Source organism: Mus musculus, chromosome 7 (assembly GCF_000001635.26).
Source record: "Mus musculus strain C57BL/6J chromosome 7, GRCm38.p6 C57BL/6J".
Lineage (NCBI taxonomy): Eukaryota > Metazoa > Chordata > Mammalia > Rodentia > Muridae > Mus > Mus musculus.
In genome coordinates this window covers 7,489,008-7,513,673 of record NC_000073.6, presented here as the reverse complement: position 1 = coordinate 7,513,673, position 24,666 = coordinate 7,489,008, and the positions used below count along the sequence as shown (strand labels likewise).

The 24,666-nt window shown below is 36.1% G+C and overlaps 1 pseudogene; it reads left to right on the top strand.

The window, feature by feature from the left end:
• Gm3563 (predicted gene 3563) lies at positions 6,762-19,692 on the top strand (annotated as a pseudogene).

The following is a 24,666-nucleotide window of genomic DNA, read 5'->3' as shown; positions in this document are numbered from 1 at the left end:
CCCAGGCTAATATACCTGGCCAAACTCTCAATTACGATAGATGGAGAAACCAAACTATTCCACTACAAAACCAAATTTACCCATTATCTTTCCACGAATCCAGCCCTTCAAAGAATAACAGAAAAAAACCAATACAAGGACGGAAATCAAGCCCTAGAAAAAGCAAGAAAGTAATCCCTCAACAAACCAAAAAGAAGACAGCCACAAGAACAGAATGCCAACTCTAACAAAAATAAAAGGAAGCAATAATTACTTTTCCTTAATATCTCTTAATGTCAATGGACTCAATTCCCCAATAAAAAGACATAGACTAACAGAATGGCTACACAAACAGGACCCAACATTTTGCTACTTACAGGAAATCCATCTCAGGGAAAAAAGACAGACACTACCTCAGAGTGAAAGGCTGGAAAACAATTTTACATGCAAATGGTCTGAAGAAACAAGCTGGAATAGCCATTCTAATATCGAATAAAATCGACTTCCAACCAAAACTTCTCAAAAAAGACAAGGAAGGACACTTCATACTCATCAAAGGTAAAATCCTCCAAGAGGAACTCTCAATTCTGAATATCTATGCTCCAAATGTAAGGGCAGCCACATTCATTAAAGACACTTTAGTAAAGCTCAAAGCACACATTGCACCTCACACAATAATAGTGGGAGACTTCAACACACCACTTTCATCAATGGACAGATCGTGGAAACAGAAACTAAACAGGGACACAGTGAAACTAACAAAAGTAATGAAACAAATGGACTTAACAGTTATCAACAGAACATTTTGTCCTAAAAAAAAAGGATATACCTTCTTCTCAGCACCTCATGGGACCTTTTCCAAAATTGACCATATACTTGGTCACAAAACAGGCCTCAACAGATACAAAAATATTGAAATTGTCCCATGCATTCTGTCAGACCACCATGGATTAACGCTGATCTTCAATAACAACATAAATAATGGAACTGGATATAGTACTACTGGAGGATCCTGCAATACCTCTCCTGGGCATAAATCCAGAAGATGTCCCATCTGGTAAAAGGACACATGCTCCACTATGTTCATAGCAGTATTATTCATAAAAGCCAGATGCTGGAAAGAACACAGATGCCCCTCAACAGAGGAATGGATACAAAAAATGTGGTACATTTACACAATGGAGTACTACTCAGCTATTAAAAAGAATGAATTTATGAAATATCTAGGCAAATTGTTGGACCTGGAGGGCATCATCCTGAGTGAGGTAACACAATCACAAAAGAACTCAAATGATATGTATTCACTGATAAGTGGATATTAGCTCAGAAACTTAGTATACCAAGATATAAGATACAATTTGCAAAACACATGAAACTGAAGAAGAAAGAAGACCAAAGTGTGGACACTTTGCCCCATCTTAGAATTGGAAACAATCAGCCATGGAAGGAGTTACAGAGACAAAGTTTGGAGCTGAGACAAAAGGATGGACCATCTAGAGACTGCCAAAATTAGGGATCCATTCCATAATTAGCCTCCAAACGACGACACCATTGCATACACTAGCAAGGGTTTGCTGAAAGGACCCTAATATAGCTGTCTCTTGTGAGACTATGCCTGGGCCTAACAAACACAAAAGTGGATGCTCAAAGTCAGCTATTGGATGGATCACAGGGCCCCCAATGGAGGAGCTAGAGAAAGTATCCAAGGAGCTGAAGAAATCTGTAACCTTGTAGGTGCAACAACATTATGAACTAACCAGTACCCTGGAACTCTTGACTCTAGCTGCATATGTATCAAAAGATGGCCTAGTTGGCCATCACTGGAAAGAGAGGCTATTGGACACGCAAACTTTTTATGCCCTAGTACAGAGGAATGCCAGCACCAAATAAATGGGAATGGGTGGGTAGGAAAGTTGGGGAGAGTGTATGGGGGACATTTGGGATAGCATTGGAAATGTAATTGAGGAAAATACGTAATAAAATAATATAAAATAAAATACATTGGTTTAACTCTAACTAAGGATGTGAAAGATCTGTATGATAAGAACTTCAAATCTCTGAAGACAGAAATTAAAGAAGCTATCGGAAGACGGAAAGATCTCCCATCGTCTTGGGTGGGCAGGATCAATATAGTAAAAATAGCTATCTTGCCAAAAGCAATCTTCAGATTCAATGCAATCCCCATCAAAATTCCAACTAAATTCTTCAAAGAATTAGAAAGGGCAATGTGCAAATTCATCTGGAATAACAAAAAACTTAGGATTGCAAAAACTCTTCTCAAGGATAAAAGAACCTCTGGTGGAATCACCATGCCTGACTTAAAGCTTTACTACAGAGCAATTGTGATAAAAATTGCATGGTACTGGCATAGCAACAGAAAATTACACCCATGGAATAGAACTGAAGACTCAGAAATGAACCCACACACCTATGATCACTTGATCTTTGACAAGGTAGCAAAAACCATCCAGTGAAAAACGGACAGCCTTTTCAACAAATCGTGCTGGCACAAATGGCGGTTATCATGTAGAAGAATGCGAATTGATCCATTCATATCTCCTTGTAATAAGGTCAAATCTAAGTGGATTAAGGAACTCCAAATAAAACCAGAGATCCTGAAATTTATCGAGGATAAAGTAGGGAAAACCCTCCAAGATATGGGTACGGGGGAAAATTCCTGAATAGCAGAACAATAACTCGTTCTGTAAGATCGAGAATTGAGAAATGGGACCTCATAAAAAAAGAACGAAGACAAAAGTGTGGACACTTTCCCCCTTCTTAGAATTGGGAACAAAATAGCCATGAAAGGAGTTACAGAGACACAGTTTGGAGCTGAAACAAAAGGATGGACCATCTAGAGACCATCCCATAATCAGCCTCCAAACACAGACACCATTGCATACACTAGCAAGATTTTGCTGGAAGGACCCAGATAAAGCTGTCTCTTGTGAGACTATGGCAGGGCCTAACATACACAGAAGTGGATGCTCACAGTCAGCTATTGGATGAATCACAGAGCCCCCAATGGAGGAGCTATAGAAAGTACCTTAGGAGCTGGGGGGATTTGCTACCTTATAGGTGGAACAACAATATGAACTACATAGTACCCCCCAGAGCTCGTGTCTCTAGCTGTGTATATATCAGAAGATGGCCTAGTCAGCCATCAGTGGAAAGAGAGGCCCATTGGACTTGCAAACTTCATCTGCTTCAGTACAGGCAAACACCAGGGTCAAGAAGTGAGAGTGGGTAGGTGGGGGAGTGGCTGGGGTAGCAGATGGGGGATTTGGGATAGCATTGGAAATGTAAATGAAATAAATACGTAATTAAAATAAAAGAAGCACCTAAAGAAATGTTCAACATCCTCAGTCATCAAGGAAATGCAAATCAAAATGATCCTGTGATTCTACCTCATAACAGACAGAATGGCTAAGGTCAAAAATTCAGGTGACAGCAGGCACTGGTGAGGATGTGCCGAATGAGGACACTCCTCCATTTCTCTAAGATTGTAAGCCGGTACAACCACCCTGGAAATCATTCTAATGGTTCCTCAGAGAATTGGAAATAGTCCGACTTGAGGACCCTGCCATAGCACTCCTGGGCATATAACCAAAAGATGCTCCAACATATAACAAGGACACATCCTATACATATAACAAGGACACATGCTCCACTATGTTCATAGCAGCCTTATTTATAATAGCCAGAAGCTGGAAACAAACAAGATGTCCCTCAAAAGAGGGATTGATACAGAAAATGTGGTACATTTTCACAGTGAAGTACTACAGAACTACTAAAAACAATGACTTCATGAAATTCACAGGCGAATGGATGGAACTAGAAAATGTCATCCTGAATGAGGTAACACAGTCACGAAAGAACACACATGGTATATACTCACTGATAACTAGGTATTAGGTAAAAAGATTGGAATACCCATGATACAACTTACAGACCATGCAAAGCTCAAGAAGTAGGAAGACCAAGTTTGGATTCTTTAGACCTATTTAGTAGTGGAGCAAAATAATCACAGGAGGTACAGGGTGAAAAGGATTTGGGAGAAAGAGAGAAGGGGAGAAGAAAAAAGGGGCAGGATCAAGTATGAGGGGAGATGGGGGAGATATAGAAAGGGTCAATAAATTAAAGACAGGTGTGTAGCAATGGGAGGTGGGAAACTGGGGGTAGCCAACAGAAAGTCCCTGATGCCAGGGAAGCAAACGGCTCTCAGGACACAACTGTGATGACATTAGCTGAAATGCCCAACCAAAGGGAGAGAGCAGTAGAGACCATATCCAGAGGTTAGGAATGACCACCAGTTGAGGGTTGGATCCACCCCCACCCCTTCTCAAAATTTAGCCCAGAATTTCTTCTGTCTAAAGGAAATGCAGGGAAAAAGAGTAGAGCAGAAACTGAAGGGAAGGCCATCCAGAAACTGTCCGACCTGGGGATCCATTCCATATGCAGTCAACAATCCCAGTCACTATTGCTGATGTCAAGAAGTGCTTGCTCACAGGAAACTGTTATGGATGTCTCCTGAAAGACACAATGAGATCCTGACTGATACAGTTGCAAATGTTTGCAGGCAACCATTGGATGAGTTCAGGAACCCCAGTGGGGGAGTTAAAGAAATACCAAAGAAGCTGAAGGGGTTTACAACCCTATAGGAAGAGGAATGATATCAACCAACTAGACACCCAAGAACTCCCAGGAACTAAAACACCAACCAAAGAATACACATGGAGAGACCCATGGCTCCAGCTGCATATATAACAGGGGGGGGGGCGGGCTTATCCGGCATCAATGGGAGAGGAGGAACTAAGTTCTATGAAGGCTTGGTGCCATTGCTTAAGAAAAACTTAGAGCAGTAAAGTGGGAGTGGGTGCATCGGTGGGCATACACCCTCATAAAATCAGAAGGGAGGGAATTGTGCTGTGGGTGTTTGAATGGGAAACTTGGAATGAGGATACCATTTGAAATGCAAAGAAATAAAATAAGCAATAATTATTAATAGAGCATGCATATACATAGAAATAAAATAAATGAATAGATCTAAAAGTAAAAAACTGAAGAAAGTGAGAAATTATTTGACTAAAAAGGCATAAAGGAATTGGGAAGGCATAAAGGAATAAAGGAAATACGAAGACTATGGTCAGAAAATTTAAAGAAAAATATCATTCTTGAGTTGCAAATTAAGCATGACACAGAATGTCTTGAAGGGAGAGGAAGGTGGATTGAACTGAGGAAAAAGTCAGCGGCAAGATGGGTGACAGACATGGCCCATGCAGTTGCAGATACAGCAAAGTACATGCTACATATGTGTCAATGCGCCACAATTAAACCCTCCATAATGTATGGTAATTTACAGGAAATAATAATTATTAAACAAAAAGAATTTAACAAAATTGAACTACTGAAAATTTCATTTGCACACTTGAAAAAACAAATTTCCTCTGTATTCTTATGAAAGACTGCTCCATTATCATTCCTCTAGATAAAAAGTCTCTGCACTCTGAATTTATCACAGATTCAGCAGTCATACACAGGAAAACCAGTGACTTTTACATAATGCAGAAATATACAATGCAAAACACTAAACTTTTTTGTGTCGCTCAGACATAAAATGGAGTATATTATCGCCCAAACTGATGAACTGCCTATATATCCTCTGCTTGTTTCAAGTCCAAATCCAATGTAACAGGTTCATGAGTGTACAATATTCAGTAAACTCTCAGATTGTCACTGTTGACTCTAGACTGCAACCAAATATACATGGGGAAAAAGAATGTATAGGAAAATTATACACATTGAAACACAGTGCTCTTTCACAGTCACTATTTGTTTCTAAGATATTTAATAGCTATTTGTAAATAAGATTCCTTAACAGCCACTACCTCAATGTAAAATGACAAAAAACAATGTAGGAAAAAAATGTAATGTAGAATAGATGCGTCAGCCTAGGATATTAAGTAGAAAAAAAATTGAGCACGTGGGAGGAAGATAATGGTTTGAAACTCAAATATTAACGTGATTTTTTTCATTACTAACTATTTTTTGGAACGTGGAGTGACTTTTATTTTATTGGAAATAAAGAACAAAGCATGGCATATTTAATGGGTCTTGTTGAGCCTTTAAAACTCAATCTTTACCATGTAAATTAACGGTGGATATGTGAAGAATGTATGATTTCAGATAGAGCTGGATTACATATACATGAGAATTGATCTGTTTATAGATTTTCAAGATAATGGAAGCACAGGGCTTGTTTATATATTTCTGTCACTTAGTGACATAGTCCACACTGTACATGGTCTGTGGATCTCAGTGACTATAAACATGAGTCTGCCTCTGCATGACTTGGACTGTGTAATAAAGTGTCCTATGTGTTCTCAGTAGGTCCAGTTTTGCTATTACTGGATGTCTCACTGTGAATAATGTGATACAATCCACTGACATCATTTCTAACTGTGTTCACATAAGCAGATTGTTGAAACTTTCCAAGGACTAAATTTGAACACAGGGGGTTTCCTTCCACAGATTCACAAACATGAATGATATCATGGAGACTGAGAATGAATTATCCTCCTAATTATTTACCTACATGTGTTTATTAAATGGGCTGTGGACACCAGTTGCAGAGCCCCAGGGAAGAAAGTATTTAAGTTTCTTCCAGGGCTGAGGAGAAACCTGAAAATAGAATGAGTCATGAATATGCAATAAACCTCACCTTTGCACAAAGAAATAAATGCAAGCAGAAATTTGATGTGCTGATATGCATGGCTCATCACAATCTACACTGCCCAGATTTAACGCAGGAAAAATATGTTAACTTTGATGGGAGTCTTCTTCTTCCTTAACATTCCACTTTTCATAGCCAACTTTATTGATCCCAGGTGCTTTTGGAGAATAAATTTGAATGAAATTCAGGATGAATATTTGGGATTAACTTGTGCTTTCATCCTGGCAGCAGTTCAGAAACCTATTGAGAAAGATTATTTCAACAAGACTCTGAATTTCCTGTAAGTAAATTTGAGTTTCAAATTGAAATGACAACTTCAGTACTTCTTGAGTGCTCCGAGGATATTAGTCAAATTCTTTAGACTTCTGTCCTGTTGCTAAGTCTGAACACCAAGAACCAACCTTAATTCCTTTACATTTTCGATCCTATTTTCTCCTTTTAATGAATCCAGTTCAGGTTTTGGTTTTCTTTCAGGTGGCTTCTGATTTAAAGGTTGGAAGCTTAGGAATAAAGGAATATCTACATTGATCCTTAACATATAGCCTGCCTTTTGACAGTTTATATTGCACTCTAGACAGTGATGGCATTGACATTGATCCTGTAATATTGCATTATGTTTTATCTCAAGTTAATGTAAATAAATGCTCATGAACTGTGCTGACAGTCTTTCCATAAGTGTGTTGCTCCTAGAGCATATGCTGATGCTGGTTCCAGTAATATTTGTGGTACATATAGTTGTCAAAAACTTTACATACATACAAACTTACTCTCTCAAATTTATTGTGTGTGGTCACTTATTGATTTTGAAAGCTTCATCAGGTTTAGAAAGAGATCTTTACACTCAGAAATTCCTATTTCGTATCAATGCCTGGATTGATTATTTTGTATGTATATGAGCAAGGAATATTTACCTCATTGGGAGTTAAGACAGCAAATTGTTTTAAAAGATAAAATATAAAAGCACTGTGGCTTCATGCTTCACACTGTTCATGCAAAATTACTGGCTTTTATGTTTGATAAAGTTCAGCTCAGGACTCTCTCATTAGAATAAACCATACCTGGAACATATGGAATCCAGTGATATGATTACACTCTTTGAATAGTCAGAGTATCAATAACAGTGGTTACTGCTTATGTCCCTTGTCACTGGCATGGGTGACAGTTGTATTGTGGGATAGTTGGAACATTTGAGAACAGTAATACCGGGAGCTTTCTATTAGGTTTTTTTTTTTTTTTTTTTTTTTTTTTTTTTTTTTTTGTCATTAAGGGAAATATCTTCTCTATTTTCATGTCTAAGTTGGCTAATTTCTGACCCTTTTAAAACATTTAAATCTTGTGAAACTTCTTTCAATAATTTTAGTAAATATTAGTACACATGTTCTCAATGTTGTATCAATACCCATTTTTTGTGGATTGCTGATCATTTCATTAATACACAGCCCTTTAGACTACTAGGCTACACAGACAGCTTAAGTAACTGATGTTTCCTAAAGTTTATTTGTAGGAAGTAGTTTGAGAATTGTACAATGTCTAGTCTCAAATTCCTTTTCTATATTAGTAAAATTTTAATTGAGATTTTGTGTGTGTGTGTGGTAATAAAGAATATTCAAACATGACCCATTTTATTGGTTATAGAATGAAAACACAATAGTTGTATAATTTTTAGTGAAAGCCTAATTGAATTTACTTCATTTCATTCATTAAATATGTAGGTGCATATTTAGTGTTTATTCATAAGATTATATGAAATGACAAGGATGAAAAAGGAAACATTTTTCTCTACATAAACATCAACAATCTCAACATGGTATTATTTCATTCCCATTGCCTAGTGGCCCACTTTTTTTCTTTTAACAAAAAAGAACATATTCTAGAAATTTACAACAAAATCTCTTCATTTTATAAGCATATAATACTGGCATATACAAATTATACTGCAAATTCCTTATTTTCCTAGTTCTCAATAGGATGCTAGTATTGTTTTACTGTACCTGGAAAGGTTGTCAAATATATTTCCTATAAATTAATTTATACTGAATGAAGTACTCAGAGTGAATACATCAATTATTTTGTAAATAAAAAGTAGTAGGAAGATACATTGGTGGTGGGACAAGCCCTTAATCTCTGCACTAAATACCTTGGTCTACTACATACCTGTGCGTTTGAACTGAGGGTAGTCTACAGCACGGTATCTTATAAAACATTTAGATGTATTGCAATCTTATAACCTAAATAATCCTTGCTCAAATATATACAACCTTAATCATTGACATGTATCAATTACCAAATTCATATTTGATTTTTGAATTTATTTAAAATAAATCTTTCTAAAAGATTTTCTTTCCATTAAGATTGAAAAAAATAACAAGATGAGTATAGATATGAGGGGACACATCAAGAATTTTGACCACTAATTATAAGTAATTGTAAGTACAGGAATCAAATGTTGCTGGAGAAAGACCATTAGGCATTGATAAATCATGTTTTTACTTCCTTAACAAATTCAGTTAATTTCACAAGAAAATATAAACTCAGTGGCTCAAATAACAAGTTTTTTATATTGCTCAATAATTTCAAAACGAAGACATGATCAAAATTACTGTTTTGTCAATATCTGTGGTTTTCTCTTTACCTTCTGATCAAGCACTCAAAAACAAAAATGGAAATTATCTCTGTGGATGAGGTCAATACCATCTCTTATTTATGGGACCAACAACATCATGAACTTTTAAAGTGCTTTCTATATTCCAGGTTCTTCTGTCAATCCAATCTCACAACAAAGTCATTTGTTCCAGTCTTTAGATGTCAGATGCAGAAATTTCCAGTATAGCATAGAACTTCCACTGACTACAAATATTCACGTATAATCATCTGTCCATAATAAACACTGTACTCTTTTACAGAAAAACAACTAAAAACCACAAATATGCTTTGGCATTGGTCTTTTCAATGGATGAAATCAACAGGAATCCTGATCTTTTACCAAATATGTCTTTGATCATAAGATACACTTTGGGCCGTTGTGATGGAAAAACTGGAATACCTACACCATATTTATTACATTAAAAAAAAACAAAGCCCTATCCCAAACTATTTCTGTAATGAAGAGAGTATGTGTTCGTTTCTGCTTACAGGACCCAATTGGGAGGTATCTTTAAGTTTCTGGAACTTCCTGGACAGCTTCTTATCTCCACGTGTGAGTTATCATCGTCCAGTAATTCTTAACATCATGTCTCTTTGGGGACTTTGATAGCTATTAAGAAAGTTAATGGATGTGGTTGGACTTATGGTTATGTCAATCTAGGTAGTTCCAGGATACTTACTATTCAGAAATATGATAGGCTTTCAACTAGGGACTACCACCAGAAGTTGACAGATACCTTCAAGGAGGAATAGAGAAGGCCATGTAGAATTAAGTCGGGCATGGTGGAAGAGAGAATCTTACAGCCTTGACTGACTATCAGTCAGAGTGTTTCATTATTTATACCAAGCTCAGCAAGCAGAGATTTGTTCGTGCTGTTCCAAGATATAGAGCATATTATTTCTGTCCCCAGATAGGTGTGATCTTCTCTTGGTCACAATTTTACATTATCATTGGTAAACTGAAATAACAGCATTATTATTTACAATCATGGTAGTGATATAAATTTCGTCATCAGAGATAAACTGTGAAGAAACAGAAATAAATTTTATCAACATGTCTCTATAACCCAGCATTTAAATATCTGGAGTTTTTTTTTTTTTGCAAAGGCTTGAAATACCATTCTTAGCCTGGCTACTCATGACATTTTAGCAACGAGAAAGGATGAAAAACTCCAATCCAGTATGTGGAGTTCGCCATTTGACTACCTGTGAGTGTATAACTATTTAGAGTCAGAATTTAAATTGGCATTAGATCTCTGGCAAAGAATTCAGGCCCATAGTGTTGTAGATATAGTAAGTCCTTTTCTTCAATAATATAATAATTCTATATCTCTGTGAAATTTATTGCTATGTCTTATATAGTGGTTTTTTTTTATTTTCTGTTGTTTCCATGCCATAAAATACAAGATTAGAACTTCACAAGTGAACTTCTCTAAGAAATAGGGGTTATGTGGAGCTGATACATAATCCTTTCATATTTTTCTGCACTATTGTTTATCCATCATTATAAGACATTTTGGATATAGGAGATAACTTCATCCAAACTAACTTTATTTCTGTATATTTTCGTCAAGAGGTACAACTTATAGTCTGATTTATTTTGCCCTATAATTACCTGGGTATGAGTTTTTTTCTAATCTGATTTGCTGCTAACACTTTTAGGGTGCCAAATCTTGTTTAAATTTTTACACTTTCTTTGATCCTATTATCTGTCTCATGAAGAGGCACAGAGGCAGACATTGCCAGAATATTTCAGAACCTTAGTCTAAATAAGAGATCTCTGGCATTTTTATGTGAATCAAAACTGTAGTGTACAATATTACCTTCAAGTAGGGCAATATAAGAATATCTCTTCAAAATGCTAAATCAGTATTATGTACAGGACTCTCCTGATCAATCATAGAAGGAATCCTGGATTATAGCATAAACACCTTCTTTAAAAAAATATTAATCAAATATCCCCAAATTGTAAAAGTATCAAAATCCCTTCAAACATTGAAAACATGGATATCAAGATTAAAACTGAAAGATAGAAAGGAAGATATTATAACATGCAAATACATTTTTTACTTCTTGTCAAACAGCTATGCTTGCTGTTCCCATTAGAAGTGGATGTGCCAGGCTTCCAATGTTTGCACATTTGAATTAGAGATAAAACTTCACAGGTAATCAACAGTTTGCAGGTAAATATGATTACAAATTGCACTACACCTCATGGTGCTCTCTGTGTTGTAGATCCTTCAGCTTACCTATGGACCTTTCCATTCTACCTTCAGTGATGATGAACAATATCCCTATCTCTATCAGATGGCCCCAAAGGACACATCTCTAGCATTGGCAATGGTCTCCTTCATACATTACTTCAACTGGAATTGGATTGGCCTTCTCATCCCAGATGATGATCAAGGAAACCAATTTCTTTTAGAGTTGAAAAAACAGAGTGGAAACAAGGAAATTTGCTTTGCCTTTGTGAAAATGATCTCTGTTGATGACATTTTATTAGAACAAAAAACTGAAATGTACTACCAACAAATTGTGATGTCATCCTCAAATGTTATCATCATTTATGAGGAAACAATCAATTTCATTGATTTGATCTTCAGAATGTGGGAACCTCCAGTTTTACGGAGAATATGGATCACCACAAAGCAATGGAATTTCCCTACCAGTAAGAGAGACATAACTCATGGCACATTCTATGGATCACTTACTTTCCTACCCCACCATGGTGGGATTTCTGGCTTTAAAAATTTTGTACAGACTTGGTTCCATCTCAGAAGCAAAGATTTATATCTAGTAATGCCAGAGTGGAAATACTTTAAATATGAATCCTTAGCATCTAACTGTAAAATGCTGAAGAGCAATTCATCCAATGCCTCATTTGATTGGCTAATGGAACAGAAATTTGACATGGCCTTTAGTGAGAGTAGTCATAACATATACAATGCTGTGTATGCCGTAGCCCATGCACTCCATGAGATGAATTTGCAGCAGGTTGATAATCAGGCAGTAGACAATGGGAAAGGAGCCAGTTCTCACTGCTTGAAGGTAAAGTTTCTTCTATTGGGCGAGGTATGGTGTTTTCAATTGCAGAAATGTTTAGAGTCTCTCAGATGCCCAGATTTAAAGAAATAGGAAATATTTTCCAAAATAATAGGTTTCTGAATATTTTTCCTTAAAGAAAGGCAATCTAGAGATTATTATGAATGTGAATGGAAAAAGAATTCATAGACTAGAAATGAAAATGGGTGGTTTTATACAGAGCATGTGAATATCCATTAGCATACCCCTTCCAATATTGGATATAAACTGTCCTTACTCATTAATTTTCTCCGTGATGAGAAGATGATTATTTATCTATATTTTTCAGTCATATGGAAATCATTTTAAGGAGTGGTCTCCAGTGATTCTGCCAAAGGTATAGGCTCTGGAGAACATCTGTGTTTTCTGAGAGTAACTAAACAAGAAATAGTGTTGGTATTTAGTTCTGTCTGTAGAAAAATGTTTATATGTGTGAATGTATGTTTCTCACTGTGTATATGTATATTTTCTACTCTTTCTGTGTATCTGTGTTTATTTTTCTGATACTTTCAACATACATGTTTATGTCTATATGAAAGTGGAAGTAAGCAACAATTTTTTCTATGTATGAATTTCTTTCTATAAGTGTTTGTTCATATATGTGCATATGTTTCTTTGTGGTTTTGTCAGAGTAGGTTTCTTTGTTTACATTGTATGTATTTTGTGAGTGTTTATATGTACTTATACAGATTTGTACCTGCTTTACTCTGTATGAGTCTGCCTATTTCTTTGTATTTGGCATGGACTTTGCCTGCCTTTTTGTATTTAGGTTTGAGTATAAATTTCTCTGTGTGTCAATATTATTCATGGCTGGTGCTTATATATTTATGCCTCTCCCAGTGTTTGATGTCAGTGTGTGTGTGTGTGTGTGTGTGTTTGTGTGTGTGTATGTGTGTGTGTGTGTGTGTGTGTGTGTGTGGTTGTATTGTGCCAGTGTATTCTTTTTTGTGAGTTCATGTCTGTGTTTTTTTTTTGAGTGAATATGTTTGTCTTTTATGGTCCTGAATATTTACACATGTTTCTCAACATGTATGTATATTTGTTTTTAAATAAATATATAACTGTATTTTATATGCGTGACTTAGAAAAGATGTGAGCCTCTCTCAGTGTTAATGTGTATGTGTTGCATACCTGTGTTTGATTTTTCTTTTTTTCTGTGTTTGGTATTCTTCACTGAGAGAATTGAAATTCTTGTAATATTATGATAATTTTATTTATCCAATTGCTTTGTTGTGATTTCTCTCTTTCTGTCTTTCTTTAAACATAGTTGCCTTTGCTATAAAATCAGAATGCATTTTATGACTTGAAAGAATTTTATATACATAATAGGGTAATGCTTGTATTTTAGGTAAACTCCTTTCTTAGAAAGATCCACTTCACTAATCCTGTTGGGGACAAAGTGATTATGAAACAAAGAGTAATAATGCAGGAAGACTATGACATTTTTCATTTTGAGAATCTCTCACAACACCTTGGGATTAAGGTGAAGTTAGGAAAGTTCAGCCCATATTTTTCACATGGTCGAAACTTTCACTTATATGTAGACATGCTTGAGGTGGCCACAGGAAGTAGAAAGGTGAGTGTATACTAACTTACTGGTTTGTTATATACAGCAGTAAACAGTGTCAAGTGGATTCATGGCAACATATTGAAATGAACAATTATGTCACATCAGAAACCAATTTCTAGTCTCCTGTATAATTTTTTTTATTTTTGACATTTTTACCAATTTGAATATTTCAAACATGCATAAAATATACCTTTGTTATATCAGAACCATTATCTGACATTTAATAAATAAAAAACTGTTCTTCACCACTGTTTGATATTCTTTCCTTTAACATATTTTTCCTCATATAATTGCTCTTTTGACAATGTAATCTCCTCCCTTAATTAAACCTCTGGAACAGATATTCATATGATAGAGTCTAATATTAAAGTTATGAAATAACAACAGTCATAATAGCTAACTCTTGTCATTGTATCCAAAATTGTTTCCCATGTAATAAGAGGACACTCACCACAATCACTAATGAACACAACTATAGAAATTCATATTCTCAAGAACAGCACTTTTTAATAATATGGAAGAATCCCTTCACACTTTTAAGTAAGATGAACAGAAGGTCAAAGGAGCCTATAGACAGCACTAGAGCAACAAACAAACAAATGACTATTAACACACCTCAAATACAGAAAAAACAGCAACTAAGCAAAAGCAACAAATAATTTTCTGTTATAACTGAACAATTTTGTTAATGTTCTCTAAATGAAATCAAGGTCAACGAGGCTGATTTATTTTTTAAGGCATTCCTAAGTTGCCTGCAGAGGGTAGGAAGACACATTCATATACAAGAGAAGAACTTTTCTTTCTTAAAAAACTGGAGAAAAACATGATAATGTTTAATAAGGGGGAAAAAGGTAATTCAAGAATTTGATACATATGTATGGAATAATACTTGACAAAAACACGTAACAAAAGAACACAACACACAACAGAAAGATCATTCTCTGAGAACAGAGAGAATTTTTTTGAAATTGTGATTGTTTTATTTTTTGAAAAAAAATTGTTATCCTCACATAATATATCCTAATTACAGTTTCACTCCCTTCTATTGGAATGTGACCAACTGTCAGCTTTGCTGGCAAATATACCTTAGTTAATATTCCTATTTACTTCCCAACTGCCTTTTCCATCAGATCCACTTTCTGTCACTCATTAGAAAATAACAGGATTCTATAGGAGAATACTAAAATAAAACAAGATTAAACAAAATCTAAGCCATCATAATAGGACAAAATTTGCATATACATTATGGTAAGTAGTTGTATGAAACGATGCTAGGTGAAAAGACCAGGAAATCTGACCTCATACCTCATATGAATAGTAGTGAGTAAAGCATGAGTTAGTGATAGACAATTCAGTGATATTTATTCCAGGTTTAGTACTAAGAACACTATACTTTAAATTGTAAATTCTATAATCAGAACATATGGAATTATTAATGCCAGTTATTTATTCCATATTTACATGTGATAAACATAATAAGATGCTCCTATAAACTATTAATGTCAAACTCCAAACGGAATTCCTTGGACAAAATCAAGTTATATGTCAATGAGAATTCTACATAAAAACCCTGAAATAGATTGTCCTTGCCAGCCAAAACACAAAAATCTGGTAGTCAAACTCTGTTGGTATCTTCTTTTATCACTGATTAAACATAACACAATTCCCAAATACAAGGGACAATAAGAAAATTTTTGTGACTCACAAATGCTGTTCCTCTAGCTGGAAATTAATCTTATGTAAACTGAATGTCCTCAGGCCTTGGGAGCATAAGAGTTATAATACAATCACATTGACATTTGATCCAAATGAGACCAACTCATTGTTTCCACTTGACTATTCCATCTATTGTAGACAGGATTTTTGAGGTTTCTGGGATGAGATCAATTCTCAGTTATGCTTGCTAATATATTTGAGTAAATATTCCTCAAAAACTACTGATACTCCTGGATTGCTCATTCTTTTCCCTACTTTGGATTTTTGTCAACTTCCTATCATTCACTCAGAAAATAATCATTTTTGGAGTTGTGCTTCTTATAACATATTTAGGAAGTACTACTTGACCATAAATGAGAGTTAGATATCCCTTATATGTGTCCATGTGGCACACTGCATGGACATATAAGCCTCATTTATCACAGTATACTTAAATATTTTATATGGAGAAACAGTGAGTAAACAGCAAGTTTATATATATATATATATATATATATATATATATATATATATATATATATATATATATATATTATTTTTACCTTTGTAACTGATATATAGTAGGGCTTTTGTAAAAAAAAAATGCAATTATATTCCTAACATTCAACTGGTATACTTTTTAAAAGAGGCTAAAGACAAAAACAAACCTAGTTTTATTATCAGGGTTAATTTTCAAGTTGTATATCCTAAATCTTTCTTTATTTCTCACATTTAAAACATAATTGCATGACCTACTACAGGAATGTAGGAATGGGGAATTATCTTTTGACATACATTCTTTCTCCAGACATTCTGAGTGAGCTCTTATTCTGAGCTTTCTCTACCTGAAGCATCGCAAAGTTTTCATCAGGTCGTCTTAAGTGGTGGTTTATGCTTGATTTTTACTTCCCTATTGGACTTTTTCCCTTCAAGGTCACATTATAGTAGAGTGGTGCTCTAAAGAATAGTTATCTTGATTTTTGTTACAAACTTCTATGTTAATTGTCAGCAAATGAATACATTAAGATTCATGTTTAAATAAGAAAGTTATAAAAATTAGTATTTTATAGCTCTATTCATGATGTAAAATTAGGTTAACAATTTTCAATAAGCATGACAATAGTCTGAACATAATACTATAAACTAACATGTTTATAAGAGCATATAAACTGATTATTGTTTGGCTCTTAAAAAACATTAATGCCTTTTGCTTTGTTTTTTGGTTTCTGTTTTGGGTTTTATTTTGTTTTGATTTTTTGTTTTACTATTTTTGAGACAGTATTTCTCTGTATAGTCCTGGCAGTCCTGGAACTCACTCTGTAGACCATGCTGGCCATAAACTCAGAAATCTGCCTGCCTCTTCTTCCCAAAAGCTTCAATTAAAGGCATGCACCATCACTGCCCAGCTGCCTTTAGCTTAATAGAAGTATGACATGTAAAGCCTTACTAAATAAAACTGCTTTTATATTACAGTTGTTTATTACATTATTAGGGTTGAAGATTGAACCTACTATGTGTTAGGCTAGAAGCTACCCATGAAATATACTCCCATTTTTATGGTGATTTTGTATTTGTGGATTTTTTCAATTTTATAAATTGGAGATTTCATTTGTTTACATTTCAAATTTTGTCCCCTTTCACTGTTTCCCCTCTGCAAATCCACTATAACATCCCCCCTTACCCTGCTTCTGTGAAGGTGCTCCCCTACCCACCTACCTACTCCTGCTTCAGCACCCAAGCATTCCTCTACACTGGGGAATCAAGCCTTCACAGGACCAAGGGACTCCCCTTCCATTGATGACAGATAGGAAGCTTTAACTACTTCATTCCTTCCCCTAACACCTCCATTGAGTCCCTGTGCTCAGTCTAATGGTTGACTGTGAGCATCCACATCTGTATTGGTCAGGATCTGGCAGAGCCTCCTAGGAGACAGCTGTATCAGTCTCTTTTCCACAAGCACTTCTTGCCATCCACAATAGTGTCTGGGTTTGGTATCTGCATTTGTGATGGATCTTCAGGTGGGGCAGGCTGTGTGTGGCCTTTAATTCAGTCTCTGATCTTCTCTTTGTCCCATTATTTCCAATATATAGGAACAATTCTGAGTTAAAATTTTGTAGGTGTGTGGGTGGCCCTATCCCTCAACTGGGGGCCATGCCTAACCTCTGGCTATTGACTCGACCGATTCTCCTTCCTGATTCTGGGATATTTCAGCTAATATCATCGCTGTAGGTCCTGGAATGCTCTTGATTTCCTGGCATCTGGGACTTTCTGGTTGCTACAAACAGTTCCCTGTCCCTAGTTGCTACACACCTCTGTTCAATTTCCTGACCTTTGTACATATCTTCCACCTCCTCTCATACCTGATTCTTCTCTTATTTTTCCCCTTCCACTATTCTCTTTCTCCAGGGAGAATTTATTCCAGGGATGCAAGTATAGTTCAATATCTGTAGATCCATTAAAAGTAGTACACCACAAAATATGGAATTACATTATTTTACAAAAACCTTCAGAAATGGCTCTTAACCAAGTCCAACATTCATTTAGAGATAAAGAAACAAAAATAGTGATAGAACAGAAGGAACACTTATTGATATAAAACATTTTCTTTCACAAAACTAATGACAATACTATAATACATGAAGAGAAAGTTATTATCCATGAAAATCAGAAATAATGTCAGGTTGTTTTTGTGGTTTCATGTTTTATCCAAACACTTTAGACGCAGAAATCTGGAAATCTCTGTCTGTTTCTTGACAGTCAGCCCTATATTGTGAGTACAAACCAGCCATGTGTGATATGGAAACACTACCTTAAAATAAATTAACATAAAGTACAAAGGTATGCCCACTTTCCTTATTCTAACTCAAAATAGTCTTTCAAATATTACAAAGGGTTGACATACATTTAAAGAAAATGATGGGAGAAAAGAGAAAATATACTTTCACCTTCATTGGTAATGTTAGTGTACTTCATGGTAAGATCCTGTTTCAACAAAACCAAAAACATAGAAAGAATGCTTCACATCTTCAATTAAATTTTAACAATCTAATTTGTATCTAGCCTTTTTCCAGCATTTGAAGCCAATGTAGAGCATTTTGATGTCATGGAACACTCCATATTCAAAGTCACTACACATTAACATATCATTTCCAACCATATTAAACCAGTGTCTGCATAGTCCACTGTTTTTTATATACAGTTTCTCATGCTTTGCAATAGTAATTTATTTGATGCCATAGTTATCTGTGACTTAAGGACATGTTTTTTCCTGTTTCAAATATTTCAAATACTAACTTGCTTCTCTGTTGCTTTAATCAAACTTTGATAATCAGCAAAGTGAGAACGAAGGTGTGATTTGAGATATGGCCTATAGTCCTAGAAAGACAAGTGTGGATATCTGGAAACTGGAACTAAAGAATAGATCTTAAAAGAAGACTACTTACTGGCCCAACTGCCCACAGTGAGATGGGCACTCCTATATCAATTACCAATTAAGAAAATCTTCAAAGATGAGGACAGGCTAGTGTTGGCTGAGAGAATATCTGCTAAGTTTCCTCTGTTTGTTCACAGTACTTAGTACCAAGTTGAACATAATTAACTGAAAAGCAACAGGTTGAAACTTCTGTAGTTTTTACACACAGCTCAAAAATCAGCTGTTTTTCCTGAATTACTAGACACTTAGAAACTATACAACATTTCCTCAATGCATTTCCAATATTCATATCTGGCCACTAAATAATGGACATAGGGAAATGTCAATCAGATAGTGTGCAAAAATGAGCTTATTGAAATCTTAAAGTGCTAATATAAAACATAAAAGAAATATATGAAACTCGTTATCAGCATATGTCTAATTTTTTCTCAGATGCCATCCTCTGTGTGCAGTGCGGAATGTAGTCCTGGATTCAGAAGATTTTGGAAGGAGGGAATGGCAGCCTGCTGTTTTGTTTGCAGCCCCTGCCCTGAAAATGAAATTTCTAATGAGACAAGTGAGTGTTTGCTGCTCTGATAAATATTACAAATATGGATTTCTCTTGGTCCACACTGGGATGATGAAGTCAACTCAAAGGAAACTGCAGATATAAAATATATTACTTATCAAATTTACTAGTTGTAGATACAAAAATCCTTAAAAAAAAGTCTTGCAAAAACAAACAACATATCCTGTGACTTAACCCTCATCTTGACTTATTGCAAATTCATGGAAGATTATATTTCATAAAGAAATACTTTAGAAAATATAACTGCAATTTGCAAGAATTCTGCCCAAGAATTTCAAAATAAATAATCTATCGTAAAACTACATTTACATTAGATTTCAGTCACAATAGGAGCCCATGAAGAACTGAATATAACCTCTAATCTGCTGGATTAGCTCATGAGACTGCTAGGTGCAAAATCTATGTTCTCTGTAAGATTAATATAGAAGACAAAAAAATACAAATATATGAGAAAATGCTAAGTATGCACTATTAAGAGGATCATGAAGGATCTTTTAGCACAAAGTATCTACAGAGATAATTTTTTCCTTCAGTGCTAAAATTAGTGCATCTCATGAACAATAACCAGAACTTTTGATTAATTATTGCCAGAGGAGGATACTTCTTAGGGCTTATTTCATTAACATTTCCTGCTATTCAAACATAAGCATTATATTTTCTCTCATATTCAAACTTCTTCATATCATTTGTTACAGGAATCACTTAAATTCAATAATGCAAGTGCTACTTTGGCATGTGCACACACATATCAATATTTACACATACACACAGCAGATCTGTTTAATTTAGTGTTGTTTCTATATCAAGGAGTTTGAGCTAGTGAATTCTTGAGTAGCTCTTATACTTCTTGTCCCAGTAGAGGAGAGAGACTCAATGTGTCACAGGGAATAAATTCATAAAATAGTCAGTGATCTCAGAAAACAGTGAGTGTAGTGTTTTGTAGTTATAAAATAGACCAAACAACATTGTGGTTTATGAATGTATTTTCACTGATTTAAATAATCTACTTGATATCAACATAGAACAAAAAAATGGCTAAGGACATTTTTGCGTTCTATAACATTATTTTTTATTTTACATTTCATATTCCATTCCCTGCGCCCACATACACCATCCAATACTTCACATTCCACACATTCTCCCCACCCCAACTGTCTTCATGTTGATCCCCCCATCCTCCCCCACACCTGACCTCTAAATTCCCTATGGCCTCCAGGCTTTTGAGTGTTAAGTGCATCATTTCTGTATGATCAAAGACATGGTAGTCCTCTCCTGTATATGAATTGAGGGACCCATATCAACTGGTGTATGCTCTCTGTTTGATTATCCAGTGTCTGAGAGATCTCTGGGGTCCAGATTAATTTAGAGTGCTGGTCTTTCTGAAAGATATCCTTTCCCCTGAGCTGCTTTAAGCCTTCCCTAATTCAAGGGATAGTTGCTTCTGACCATTGTTTGGGTGCAAATAACTATTTAGGAGGGCAGTCATGATAGATCCTTTTTGTGAGTGCTCCAGAGCCTCAGTAAAATGTGAGGCCATAGGACCTCCTCTTGACCTAGATCCCACTTTGGGCCTGTCATTGGACCTTCTTTTCCTCAGGCTCCTCTCCATTTCATACTTGCATTCAGACAGGAACAATTATGGGTCAGAGATGTGACTATGGGATGGAAACCCCATCACTCACTTGATGTCTTGTCTTCCCGCTGGAGGTGGGCTCTTTATGTTCCCTCTATCTAATGTAGTACATTTCATCTAAGGTCTGGGACCTCCCAAGACTCTGGTGCATTTTGGTGGGTCCACCCACCCTCCTATTACTTGAGGTTACCTGTTTATATTCTTTTTGCTGGTCCTCAGGGCTTGGTTCCCCTGTCACCGACACACTCCACAAACCCCTTTCTAATAACATCATAAATGATACAAAACGTTAACTAGACTAAGAAAAAATTGCTTGGTTTTCTTTCCTTTAAATTTTTATGGACATTATGAATTGAAAGCAATGCTCAGCAGCAATTTCCTTCACATTACATTCTCAGCATCAAAGGCAGCATTGCAAGACTTCTTTCATTACCCTTACTTGAAAAACATTGACAATAATATTTCTTAAGCAGACCTAACTAAGTTTTCCTTTGGAAATCAGATATGGATCAATGTGTGAATTGTCCAGGTTCTGCACTTTTGTTGAGTATAGCATTTTTTAGAAGGATCTGATGGTGTTTTGGTTTTCTTCAGGATCTGTTGTTATGTCTCCCTTTTCATTTCTGATTTTGTTAATTAGGATGATGTCCCTGTGCCCTCTACTGTGTCTGGCTAAGATATTATCTATCTTCTTGATTTTCTCAAAGAACCAGCTCATCCTTCCTTGATTCTTTGAATAGTTCTTCTTGTTTCCACTTGGTTGATTTCACCCCTGAGTGTGATTATTTCCTGCCTTCTACTCCTCTTGGATTAATTTGCTTCCTTTTGTTCTACGGCTTTTAGGTGTGCTGGCAAGCTGCTAGTGTGTGCTTTCGCCATCCGGTAATCTTTAGAGTTTGTTGTTATAGTTGTCTCTGGTTAGAGCTTGTTCCTCTAGTGATTCTGTTAGCCTCTATCAGCAGGCCTGGGAGACTAGATCTCTCATCTGAGTTTCAGTGGTCAGAGCACTCTCTGCAGGAAAGCTCTCCTCATACAGGGAAGGTGCACAGATATCTGGTATTCGGACCTCCCTTCTGGCAGAAGATGAAGGTCCGAAACAGGGCCTGTCGGATAACCTGTTAGCTTCTGTAGTCCACACTCTCACCTACACAGACAAGTCTCAGGCATCCGGGAACCAAGATAGCAAACCCCAGGTACTCCGGCAAAGCCCTCCTGGGTGGCACAGACACCTCTCAGCTGGCAGGGAAGGAGCCCAGATGTATGGAGCCCAAAATGCGGTCTGCCTTAGAAGCTGTACTTTAGGGACCTTGGGGGTGTCTGCCGATTACTCCCCTAGGTGACCTGTTGCTGGCGCTGACCAGAAAGGATTTGTGACCCTGGTCAGGCTGGCTTTTCGGGTTCACTAATGCTGTCCCATGTCCTGAATGATTGGATTGGAGCAGCAGGTGGTTTCCACACACAGGTGGTCCTAAGATGGCGTGGAGAGTCCTCTAAGCTACCTTGGTGGTGTCCGCTGACTCTGCACCTAAGGTGACCCGGTTCTTGAAGTCATTGTTTTTAATAGCTGAGTAGTACTCTATTGTGTAAATTGAGTGAAATGACACCATAACCAAAGCAACTTTTTTAAAGACAGTGTTTAATTGGGGCTGGCTTACTGCTTCAAAAATTTAGTCCATTATGATCATGGTGGAAGTGTGGCAACATTCTGGCAGACTAGGTACTCTAGAAATCAAGAGTCTACAGCTTTCTTAAGGTAAGTAACCAGAAGGAAACTGTCTTCTTCAGGTAGCCAGGAAGATGGTCTCTTCTACACTAATCAAAGCTTACATATCGAAGGATTCAAAGTCCACCTACGCAGTGACATACTTCATCCAAAAAGGTCTCAAATAAGGGCACAACTCCAAATAGCACCACTCCCTAGGGCTAAGAATTCAAACCATCTCACTGTGTTTCTCCTGATTTTATTTTCCATCACATTGTTTTGTTAGAAATTAGCCCTGTATTATTACTATTTATTATTAGTAGTAGTAATAGTAGTAGTAATTGCCTTATTTTATTTATTTACTTTACATCCCAATTGCAGCCTCTCCTCACTTTCCTCCTTTCAGTCCTCTCATTTCATCCCCTCCACTGTCTACTCCACTTCACTTTCTCCTCAGTAAATGGGAGGCCTCTCATTGATATCAATCCACATTGGCATATCAAGTTGCAGTAAGACAAGGTAAATTTTCTCCTACTGAGTCCAGACAAGCCAGCCCAATTATGGGAAAAGAATCCAAGAACAGGCAGCAGAGTCAAAGTCAACTACTACTCCAGCTGGTAGGGGTCCCACATGAAGATTCTGCTGCATTTCTGAATGTTTCCGTTTAAATAAATGGTAGGTTTTATTAGGTATTTATTGTGGGTTACAAAGAATGGCTTTGTACATAAAGAACCTATGAAACAGATGGATATACTTCTCAAGCTTGTAATCAAGTGGTTCTTTCAATCTTTCTAAAACTGTAAGCTTCATATAGTGGTGATCCCCAACAAAAAAATATTCTGTTTTTACTTCACAACTATAATTTTGCCTCTGTTATGAATCATTTTGTATATAACTGATATGCAACCCCAAAGGGGTTACAGCCCACAGATTGAGAGGCACTTTATTCCAACACTTTGGAGGCAAGGGCAGGCAGATACATTGAGATAGAGACAACCCTGGACTACATATTGTATTCCAGGCCACCCTGGGCTTTACAGTACAAATTTCTCAAATAACAAGATCCAGAAATTTTTTGTATTCCATCAGCATTAGCAACAGAGAATTGAATAACAAGTAGATCTGCTGAATGCATATTTGAAGATAATATACAGTACATGATATCACTTCTTCTATAAGCTACATATGAAATCATGTACTAATCCCTTTCATATTACTGTGATAAAATCCAACGAATAATTTGATTTATCAAAGAAAGCCTTTAATTTGGTTTACAGTTTCAGTGGGTTAGAGTACATGCAGAAGAGATGGAACACCTGAGAGTTCTCCTTTTGGACAACAAATACAATGGAAAAAACTGGCAAATTTAGGTATAAGTATGTAATACCTCAAATCTCAGTGCAGTCACAGGTCATTTCCAACAACATCAGTTCTCTTCTACCTTACCAAACATGTCTCCAATCTGTGGACTAAGAATACAAACATACCAGCCTATGGGAATCACTTTCATTCAAGCTACCATATACACTAATCTAATTTTCCTAAATCATGAGGAAACTAGAAACTTCCAAGATACTAAGTTGAACCATCGATGCCAACGAAATAAATATTGAGGACCTCTGGGGAGTA